At 47.3% G+C, this 10,859-nt stretch overlaps 1 long non-coding RNA gene across 1 annotated transcript; it reads right to left on the bottom strand.

The window, feature by feature from the left end:
* Window positions 1-8,272: 8,272 nt before the first annotated feature.
* On the bottom strand, window positions 8,273-10,417 carry LOC127149623 (uncharacterized). The gene is made up of 3 exons (XR_007821312.1): window positions 9,493-10,417; window positions 9,340-9,411; window positions 8,273-8,517 (listed from the first exon to the last, which is right to left on the bottom strand). It is a non-coding gene; the product is annotated as an uncharacterized LOC127149623 (long non-coding RNA).
* Between the last annotated feature and the right edge of the window lie 442 nt (window positions 10,418-10,859).

Here is a 10,859-nt window from a genome sequence, read left to right as displayed (position 1 = left end):
TGCGACTCGGGCTTTTCGTGTGTGATTCACGGTGAGCGAAACGACGACAGACAACAGCTACCGACGGTTGACGGAGATGCTGTGGAGACGGAGACAGAGACGGATGGCTGGTGACGAACCTTGACAGCAGCAGACGAGCGAGGGAGATGAATGGAGGAGACGCGGACGAAGGCAGGGTGCTTGGGACGGACGACTTGTAAAGACGAGGAGACGACTTGGGTCGGTTAGGTCGGGTGATCGGTTGAAAGGGGGCTCACAGACGATAGTGACGGCAGACGACGGGAGAAGACGCGGTGGCCTTCGTGGCTTCGTGCAGCGGTGGAGAAGGTGGCAGCGACGGCTAGGGTTGATGGAAAATTATTTAGGGTTTGGTTGAAGAAGATGGTTGATGTACCTGAGGCTTTAATAATAATAATAACTATTATTATTATTATTATTATTATTTCTTTTCCTTAATTTCCCAATTAAACCAAACAAATCTTCTCCCACTTCATTTAAAATACATGAAATCTTCTATTTAAACTCAAATTTCCCTGTCTCTCCAAACCAATCATCTTTATCTTTAAATAAATATCTCTACCTAATTATATTATCCACATAATATAATTATTTTACCTTCAAAATTTAATTAATTATACAATCAAATATATAATTAATCAAATTTTCTCAAATACAACCAATTAAATCATAAACTCCAAACATTACAACAATTTATTAGATATTTTCCTAATATCTAATAAAATTCAATCTTCATAAATCAAATAAATCAACCAAATAACACCCAAAATTACAAAATTTAAACTTAAGATAAATAAATAAAAAATAAATTTACCGTAAATTTGGGACGTTACAGCTTATTTGAAAGTTGTATCTATTATTTACGAATCGGAAGAAAATACTTTTGATCCTTCCAAATTATATTTATACTAAACTTTAAGTTACTAATTTCTTCTCATAGATGCTTATAAGTTATAGAAAGGTTGGCTTGGTTTGAAAAGCAATTATTCTGTAACGACCCGACTCTTTATGCTGAATCGAAGTGGTTACTAAATCTAGGATCAGTGTTTAAGTCATAAAATCTGGTGTAAATAAATGCAAAGAAATCTAGCAAATTTATTTATGAAAGATAGTTAAAGTAACATGTAGAAATACGAGTTAAGTTTAAAATCCCTAAGCGGGCCCTATCTACATAAAGATGGTAAATAATGAAAGTACTCGAACTCAAGTGCGAAAATCTGAAATAAAGGTAAGCGGAAGCGGTAGCCCCTATGGCCCTTCACGGTCTCACTTCGAGTCGCTCGCCAGTTTGCCCTTGCCCTTACCTCGTCCTCTACCTGAAAACATGAAATGAAGAGAATGAGTATAAAAATACTCAGTAAGGGACCCACTACTAGTCCCACTAGGTGCCTGTTAACATTCCTATCGAGTCCTGAAACTAGTACCCAATCTCTGGCACGCTCCCGAACACGTGCAACATGCGCCCCGTAGGGACATAACTCTGGTCTTCGGTGTCCAGGGGACACTTAGGACCGTCGGGATGCGAGGACCCCGTCGAGTCGCTCGAGTCATATCTATAGTCATGCTGGACTGGCGCCCCGTCGAGCCTAACAGTCCTAAATAGGTGGTGATCCCGAAGGACACCCATGCAGGTACGACTCAGATAGGAGAAGTTAACAGATACCCCAATCCCAACATACATATGCATACGTCATCAAATTATCATCAGAAAATAACCACCATCTCATCCCCCACTACAGCTATCATCAAACAGTCACTAATAGTTCTCATTATACAGTCACCTACGTCATAAGTCCATCAGTCTTATCATACAGTCACATACATCATAAGCCCATCAGTCTTATCATACAGTCACATACATCATAAGTCCATCAGTCCTATCATACAGTCACATACATCATAAGTCCATCAATCTTACCATACAGTCACATACATCATAAGTCCATCAGTCTTATCATACAGTCACATATGGTTCGAGGGTTCTCATTACTATAATATTATGCCGAAGTATGGCCATGTCATTCGTCAGATCATGATAAAATATTATCATACATCGTAAGCCCAACCATCATCGTATGTCACTGAAGGAACATGCAACATCAAATTCTCACATGGGGCTAGTAGTAGAAATCTCTTACCTCGAGATGTTGCTAGATGGGTTCCTACTGAGGAAGTCCTAAGCTGCAGCAGCTATTTGGTCCAATTTGCTTCTTGAGGAAAGTAATTAAATTAATTAAATTTCCAAATTAACTCATTTAATTACTGGGCAGGCTAGGGAATTTGGAAATTACCAAAAATTTAGGTGGAAGGAGCCAAAACAGGCTTGGCGGCTCGACTGGAAGAAGACAGGACCGGCTCGGCTTGGCGTAGGCGCGGCTCGGCTCGGTACAGGGACTTCGCGTGCGGCTCGGCTTGCTACAGGGAGGGGGCGCGGCTCGGCTACGCGGAACGCACGGCGCGGCGCGGCTGCACGCGGGGAGAGCTGGGCACGTGTGGCGCGGACGCGGGTTTCGGTTTCGGGCGCGCGGGCGGTTCCGGGTTCGGACGCGCGGGTGGTGGTTCCGGGTTCGGTTTCGTCCGTCGGCTGGAGGCAGGCGCGTTCGCGGCTTCGGTGCGGCTCGGGTGTAGGCGCGTTCGCGGCTCCGATTTGCAGACGCGTTCGGCTGGCGACGCGGCTTCGACGTGGAGATGGATCTCGGCTTCGGGGCGCGACGAGTTTCGGCTGATCTGCCTCGGATCGAAGCGGCGCGAGGGGTGGCTTCGGCTTCCAGTCGTCTTGCAGACGCGTGAATGGACGGCTTCGACTCGGCTTCGGCGTGCGAGGAAGCTTGGACGAATTCTGGCGCGGCTGTGCGTGTGGCGTGGGTAGGCGGCTAGGGTTTCGCGACGGCGGCGGCGGCGGCTCGCGGCGGCGGCGGCGGCGCGGCTAGGGTTTTCTTCTCTCCCTCTTCTCTTTTCTTTTCCTTTTCTTTTCCTTTTCTTTTCCTTTTCTTTTCCTATTTATAAAATAATTTCCCTCTTTTCTCTTCTTTGATTAATTCCAAGTTTCACCCTTCTCTCTCTAAAATTTCACCCAATTTCTCAACAAATCCCTCCTTTCCCTCAACTTTTAAATACGTATAAAAATCTTAAATACCAAGATAATTTCATTTGGAGTTTACTTAATACTTTAAAAAAGAAAAATCCAAATCTTAATGATATAAGTTCCATTATTTAATTATAAATAAATAAATAAAATAAAATAAAAAAAAAAAAATACTAAGAAAAATGGATACAAGATCATTGGGGCGTTACATACTTCCCCCCTTAGAAAGCTTTCGTCCTCGAAAGCTCTAATCCTCGAACATTTCTGGGTACTGGGCCTTTATGTCCTCTTCTCTCTCCCACGTGGCCTCTTCAACTCCATGGTTCTGCCAGAGGACTTTGACTAGTGGAATATCTCGACTACGAAGCTTCTTGACCTCTCTTGCCAAGATCTCGACAGGCTGCTCCTCGTAGCTCAAGTTCTCACTGACCTGTAGGGGCTCGAAGTCCACGATGTGCGTCGGGTCTGCGACATACCTCCTCAACATGGAGACATGGAATACGTCATGCACTGCTGAGAGGGATGGGGGCAAGGCCAAACGATAAGCCACAGGGCCAATCCGTTCCAGTATCTCAAATGGCCCCACGAAACGTGGACTCAACTTCCCCTTCTTCTCGAACCTCAGAACGCCCTTCATCGGTGCTACCTTCAAAAAGACCATATCTCCCACTTCAAACTCGAGGTCCTTACGTCGTACATCAGCGTAACTCTTCTGTCTGCTCTGTGCGGTCAGCATACGAGCTCGGATCTTCTGTATGGCTGCATTGGTAGTCTGCACTAACTCGGGGCCTAGCATCCTCTGCTCTCCAACCTCGCCCCAGCAGACAGGGGATCTACAGCACTTGCCAAACAGAGCCTCAAACGGAGCCATACCAATGGTAGCCTGGTAACTGTTATTATAGGCGAACTCCATTAGATGCAGGTGGGAGTCCCAACTTCCTGAAAACTCTAGCACACAGGCCCGCAGCATATCCTCCAAAATCTGGTTCAGTCTCTCTGTCTGACCATCAGTCTGAGGGTGGAATGCCGTGCTGAAGTCCAGCCTCGTACCTAATGCAAGTTGGAGCCCTTGCCAAAATTTCGAAGTGAAACGGGCATCCCTGTCTGAAACGATGGATACTGGTACTCCGTGCAGTCTTACCTATTTCCGTCATGTATAACTGCCCCCACTTGCTGGCAGTGTACGTGGATTTCCCTGGCACGAAGTGGGCTGTCTTCGTGAGTCTGTCGACCACAACCCAGATCACCGTGTAGCCCTTCATGGTCTTGGGCAGTCCCGTGATAAAGTCCATCGACACACTCTCCCACTTCCACCCTGGCACACTCAAGGGTTGCAACAACCCTGCTGGATGCTGCCTAGGTGCCTTCACCTGCTGGCACACCAAGCACCTACTGACGAACTCTGCTACATCCCTCTTCATGCCCCTCCACCAATAGACACTCCTTAAGTCCTGGTACATCTTCGTACTCCCAGGGTGCATGGTAAACGGGGAACTGTGAGCCTCAGTCAAAAGCTCTGTCTTAACTGCGCTGTCTTCCGGCACACACAGGCGTCCCTCAAACATAAGGCCATCATCAGAGGATATAGAGAACTCTTCACCTTGCTCCGTCTCTACCATACGACGTTTCTCTGCCAAGTAAGGATCACTCAGCTGAGCAGCAATGATCTTTTGCCTCAAGGTTGGCTGAACTGTCAACTGAGCCAACTGTGCGGCAACCTCACCTACTGAGACTGCAATCTCGGCTCTCTCCAAATCCCTGAGTAAGGGGGTCTGCTTCGTGATTAGCGCTGCTGAATGTGCAACCTTCCTACTCAGCGCGTCAGCCACTACATTTGCTTTACCTGGATGGTACAGGATCTCGCAGTCGTAGTCCTTCACCAACTCGAGCCACCTCCTCTGCCTCATGTTCAACTCCTTCTGAGTGAAGAAATACTTCAGGCTCTTGTGGTCGGTGTAAATCTGAATCTTCTCACCGTACAGATAGTGCCTCCATATCTTCAGTGCAAAGACTACAGCTGCCAACTCCAAGTCGTGGGTAGGGTAGTTCCGCTCATGATTCTTCAACTGGCGTGAGGCATACGCAACTACCTTACCTTGCTGCATCAGGACACCTCCCAGTCCTTTCTTAGAGGCATCACTATAGATCACAAAACTTCCCGACCCATCAGGCACTGTCAGGACTGGTGCCGTCACTAGCTTCTGCTTAAGCTCTTGGAAACTACTCTCACATGCTGGGCTCCAGACAAAAGGGGTTCCCTTCCTGGTCAACTGGGTCAATGGGCTGGCTATGCGTGAGAAGTCTCCTACAAACCTCCTGTAGTATCCTGCCAGACCCAGAAAACTGCGAATCTCACTGACTGTAGACGGTCGAGGCCAGTTGGTCACCGCTTCGACCTTAGCTGGGTCCACCGAGACTCCCTCACTGGAAACCACGTGCCCTAAAAATGTCACCTTCTTTAACCAGAACTCACACTTGGAGAACTTGGCGTATAGCTTATGAGCTCGAAGGGTCTCCAAGACTTGGTGCAAGTGCTCTTCGTGTTCGGCCTCAGTCTTGGAATAGATCAAGATATCGTCAATGAAGACTATGACGAATTGGTCTAGAAAGTCCTTAAACACCCTGTTCATCAAATCCATGAACACTGCAGGGGCATTAGTTAAACCAAAGGACATCACTATGAATTCGTAGTGTCCGTACCTCGAACGAAAGGCCGTCTTGGGAATATCACCGTCCCTAATCCTCAACTGGTGATAGCCTGATCGCAGGTCGATCTTGGAAAAGACGGTGGCCCCCTGTAACTGGTCGAACAGGTCCTCGATTCTGGGTAAGGGGTAGCGGTTCTTAACTGTCACCTTGTTCAATTCTCGGTAGTCAATGCAAAGGCGCATCGACCCATCCTTCTTCTTCACGAACAACACTGGGGCTCCCCAAGGTGATACACTGGGCCGGATAAAGCCCTTGTCCAACAGATCCTGTAACTGGACTTTCAACTCCTTTAACTCGGCTGGGGCCATTCTGTAAGGAGCTCTAGAAATAGGGGCGGTGCCGGGCTCTAACTCAATGGCGAAGTCTACCTCCCTGGGAGGCGGAAGTCCTGGGAGTTCGTCGGGGAAAACGTCAGGGTACTCCCTTACTACTGGTTCGGAAGATAGGGAAACTTCTGGTTCTGCCATATCTACTACATTCGCCAAGATACCCCAAGTACCCTGGCTAAGTAGCTTACTCGCCTTCATTGCTGAGATGACCTTGGGTATACCCACCATGCCTGCTCCTCTAAACTTAAACTTATCCCCGGAAGGAGGGTTAAAGACTACTTCCTTATTAAAACAGTCTATGGTTGCATGGTTAGTTGACAACCAATCCATGCCTAAAATTACATCGAAATCTTGCATATCTAGCACCAGTAAAGTTACATTCAAGGTATGGTTTGCTATTTCTACCCAACATGCCCTTATTTTTTCCTTAGACAAAAGGACCTCTCCAGAAGGAGTAGAGACAGACAAGGCACTACCCAACGGTTCTACTTCTAAACCCGCATGCTTGACAAAAATAGAGGATATAAATGAATGCGATGACCCCGAGTCAAATAGTACCAAAGCATAATGCCCCAAGATTGGGAGCGTACCTGTCACCACCGTACTAGCTCGCTCGGCCTCCTGCCGGTTCGTGGCAAAGACTCTCCCTTGCTGGGGAGCAGAGGGCTGACGTGGCGTCGTCTCTAAGGGTTTCCGAGGACACGCATCAGCGGTGTGCCCCGGCTGCCTGCACCTGAAGCAGACTCCACTCCCAGCTAAACATTGTCCTCCATGGACCTTCCCACAGGTAGTACAAGTGGGTAGCTCTCTCAAAGTTCTCCCAGCTGCTGCCAGCTCCCGACGGTGTCTCTGGAAGACACCTCCTGACCTCGGAGTCCGCTGTGGTATTACGTCGGGCTGCGCCTCCGCCTTCCTCTTCTGTCCCGAGGCTGACCCTGTGCCGACAACCTTAGATTGACCAGCTCTCTCATGCAGGCTCAGATCCAGTGCTATGCGTAGAGCATCCGCATGAGTGGTTGGTCGAAGAGCTCGTACAAAACCCTGGAGGTCTAACCTGAGGCCATTAACAAATCTCTCAGTCCTGGCGGCCTCATCCCTTACCACATCAGGGGCAAAACGGGACAACAGGTCGAACTCGGCATCATACTGTTCCACGCTCAGTTTGCCTTGCTCCAAGTTTAGGAACTCTTGGAGCTTGGCGTGCTTCACGTTGGCAGAGAAGAACTTAGCATAAAAGCTCTCCCTGAATTGCTCCCATGTGATCTTGCTGGCATCTCCTCCCAGCGCCCTCTCAGCAGTCTCCCACCAGGCAGTCCCCCTATCCTCCAAACAGAAAGCTGCACACTGCACCTTCTGGTCTTCTGGGCACTTCATGTACCTGAAGATCGTCTCTATGGATGTCAACCACAGCTGGGCTCTAAAGGGGTTGTCCAAGGATCCGTCGAAAGTCTTCGGGTTGTACTTCCTAAAATCCCTCAAGTGCTTGGCCTCAGCTGACAGTTGTACTGGCACCGGCTGAGCTTCCACCGGGGCTGGAGGGATGACGGGCTGGTCCTGAACAGGGGCTGGAGGGACTACAGGCTGGTCCTGAACAGGGGCGGCCTGGTTCTGCTGAGCAGCGAGGAACGGCGCTAGAGCAGCTTGCAGCATGGCCTGGTAACGCTGCTCCATTGCGGCGAGATCCGCCTGAGTGACCGGTGCATTAGGGTTGACTGGTACGTCGGGGTTGACTGGCGGCGCGGCAGGTTGCTCCGCCGGTTGGCCACGACCGGCTCCTCTGCCTCCCCTGCCACCTCCTCGACGTGCACCTCTACGTGGCGGCATTCTTCCTAAAATTCACCAACAAATTTTTCACCACTAGAGCTCAATATTCTCTCTCTAAGTCTAATCTAATCAGGCAACATTATAATCTTAATATTTGTAAAGCTTTAGGCATACCTGGCGAGTGACGAAGGACCGTATAGCCATAGGGTGAGGTAAAATCAAAACAAAATGACTTACATCATAAGTCAGTCTACAGGACCTAAAACACTGCGCTCTGATACCAACTATAACGACCCGACTCTTTATGCTGAATCGAAGTGGTTACTAAATCTAGGATCAGTGTTTAAGTCATAAAATCTGGTGTAAATAAATGCAAAGAAATCTAGCAAATTTATTTATGAAAGATAGTTAAAGTAACATGTAGAAATACGAGTTAAGTTTAAAATCCCTAAGCGGGCCCTATCTACATAAAGATGGTAAATAATGAAAGTACTCGAACTCAAGTGCGAAAATCTGAAATAAAGGTAAGCGGAAGCGGTAGCCCCTATGGCCCTTCACGGTCTCACTTCGAGTCGCTCGCCAGTTTGCCCTTGCCCTTACCTCGTCCTCTACCTGAAAACATGAAATGAAGAGAATGAGTATAAAAATACTCAGTAAGGGACCCACTACTAGTCCCACTAGGTGCCTGTTAACATTCCTATCGAGTCCTGAAACTAGTACCCAATCTCTGGCACGCTCCCGAACACGTGCAACATGCGCCCCGTAGGGACATAACTCTGGTCTTCGGTGTCCAGGGGACACTTAGGACCGTCGGGATGCGAGGACCCCGTCGAGTCGCTCGAGTCATATCTATAGTCATGCTGGACTGGCGCCCCGTCGAGCCTAACAGTCCTAAATAGGTGGTGATCCCGAAGGACACCCATGCAGGTACGACTCAGATAGGAGAAGTTAACAGATACCCCAATCCCAACATACATATGCATACGTCATCAAATTATCATCAGAAAATAACCACCATCTCATCCCCCACTACAGCTATCATCAAACAGTCACTAATAGTTCTCATTATACAGTCACCTACGTCATAAGTCCATCAGTCTTATCATACAGTCACATACATCATAAGCCCATCAGTCTTATCATACAGTCACATACATCATAAGTCCATCAGTCCTATCATACAGTCACATACATCATAAGTCCATCAATCTTACCATACAGTCACATACATCATAAGTCCATCAGTCTTATCATACAGTCACATATGGTTCGAGGGTTCTCATTACTATAATATTATGCCGAAGTATGGCCATGTCATTCGTCAGATCATGATAAAATATTATCATACATCGTAAGCCCAACCATCATCGTATGTCACTGAAGGAACATGCAACATCAAATTCTCACATGGGGCTAGTAGTAGAAATCTCTTACCTCGAGATGTTGCTAGATGGGTTCCTACTGAGGAAGTCCTAAGCTGCAGCAGCTATTTGGTCCAATTTGCTTCTTGAGGAAAGTAATTAAATTAATTAAATTTCCAAATTAACTCATTTAATTACTGGGCAGGCTAGGGAATTTGGAAATTACCAAAAATTTAGGTGGAAGGAGCCAAAACAGGCTTGGCGGCTCGACTGGAAGAAGACAGGACCGGCTCGGCTTGGCGTAGGCGCGGCTCGGCTCGGTACAGGGACTTCGCGTGCGGCTCGGCTTGCTACAGGGAGGGGGCGCGGCTCGGCTACGCGGAACGCACGGCGCGGCGCGGCTGCACGCGGGGAGAGCTGGGCACGTGTGGCGCGGACGCGGGTTTCGGTTTCGGGCGCGCGGGCGGTTCCGGGTTCGGACGCGCGGGTGGTGGTTCCGGGTTCGGTTTCGTCCGTCGGCTGGAGGCAGGCGCGTTCGCGGCTTCGGTGCGGCTCGGGTGTAGGCGCGTTCGCGGCTCCGATTTGCAGACGCGTTCGGCTGGCGACGCGGCTTCGACGTGGAGATGGATCTCGGCTTCGGGGCGCGACGAGTTTCGGCTGATCTGCCTCGGATCGAAGCGGCGCGAGGGGTGGCTTCGGCTTCCAGTCGTCTTGCAGACGCGTGAATGGACGGCTTCGACTCGGCTTCGGCGTGCGAGGAAGCTTGGACGAATTCTGGCGCGGCTGTGCGTGTGGCGTGGGTAGGCGGCTAGGGTTTCGCGACGGCGGCGGCGGCGGCTCGCGGCGGCGGCGGCGGCGCGGCTAGGGTTTTCTTCTCTCCCTCTTCTCTTTTCTTTTCCTTTTCTTTTCCTTTTCTTTTCCTTTTCTTTTCCTATTTATAAAATAATTTCCCTCTTTTCTCTTCTTTGATTAATTCCAAGTTTCACCCTTCTCTCTCTAAAATTTCACCCAATTTCTCAACAAATCCCTCCTTTCCCTCAACTTTTAAATACGTATAAAAATCTTAAATACCAAGATAATTTCATTTGGAGTTTACTTAATACTTTAAAAAAGAAAAATCCAAATCTTAATGATATAAGTTCCATTATTTAATTATAAATAAATAAATAAAATAAAAAAAAAAAAAAAAAAAATACTAAGAAAAATGGATACAAGATCATTGGGGCGTTACATATTCTTTTACAAAAGTACAAAAATAAATAAATAAATAAATAAAAAGAAGAAAAACCCCCATACTACTGATTAAAAAATTAAAAAAAATTGTCTTCCTTTTATCATTGATTAGATTTAGATATCAATAAATTTATTTCCTACCGAGACTACAGTTTCAATTAGGTATGTTTGAAGTAATTAACAAACTACTAATAGTAATTGTTTCTAAATGTTTTTTAAATATAATAAAATTAATAGAGACAACGATGATAGATATTATATTTATCATTCTTTTCTTGTTGCCTACTATTGATATATTATTTGTCTATCACCAATAAATAGTAACATCCGAAAATTTATATTTGAAAATTTTTGGAACAA

The sequence above is a fragment of the Cucumis melo genome, chromosome 5 (assembly GCF_025177605.1).
Source record: "Cucumis melo cultivar AY chromosome 5, USDA_Cmelo_AY_1.0, whole genome shotgun sequence".
Taxonomy (NCBI): Eukaryota; Viridiplantae; Streptophyta; class Magnoliopsida; order Cucurbitales; family Cucurbitaceae; genus Cucumis; species Cucumis melo.
Note: the sequence above shows the minus strand (reverse complement) of the source record. Positions and strands in the feature narration are given on the sequence as shown.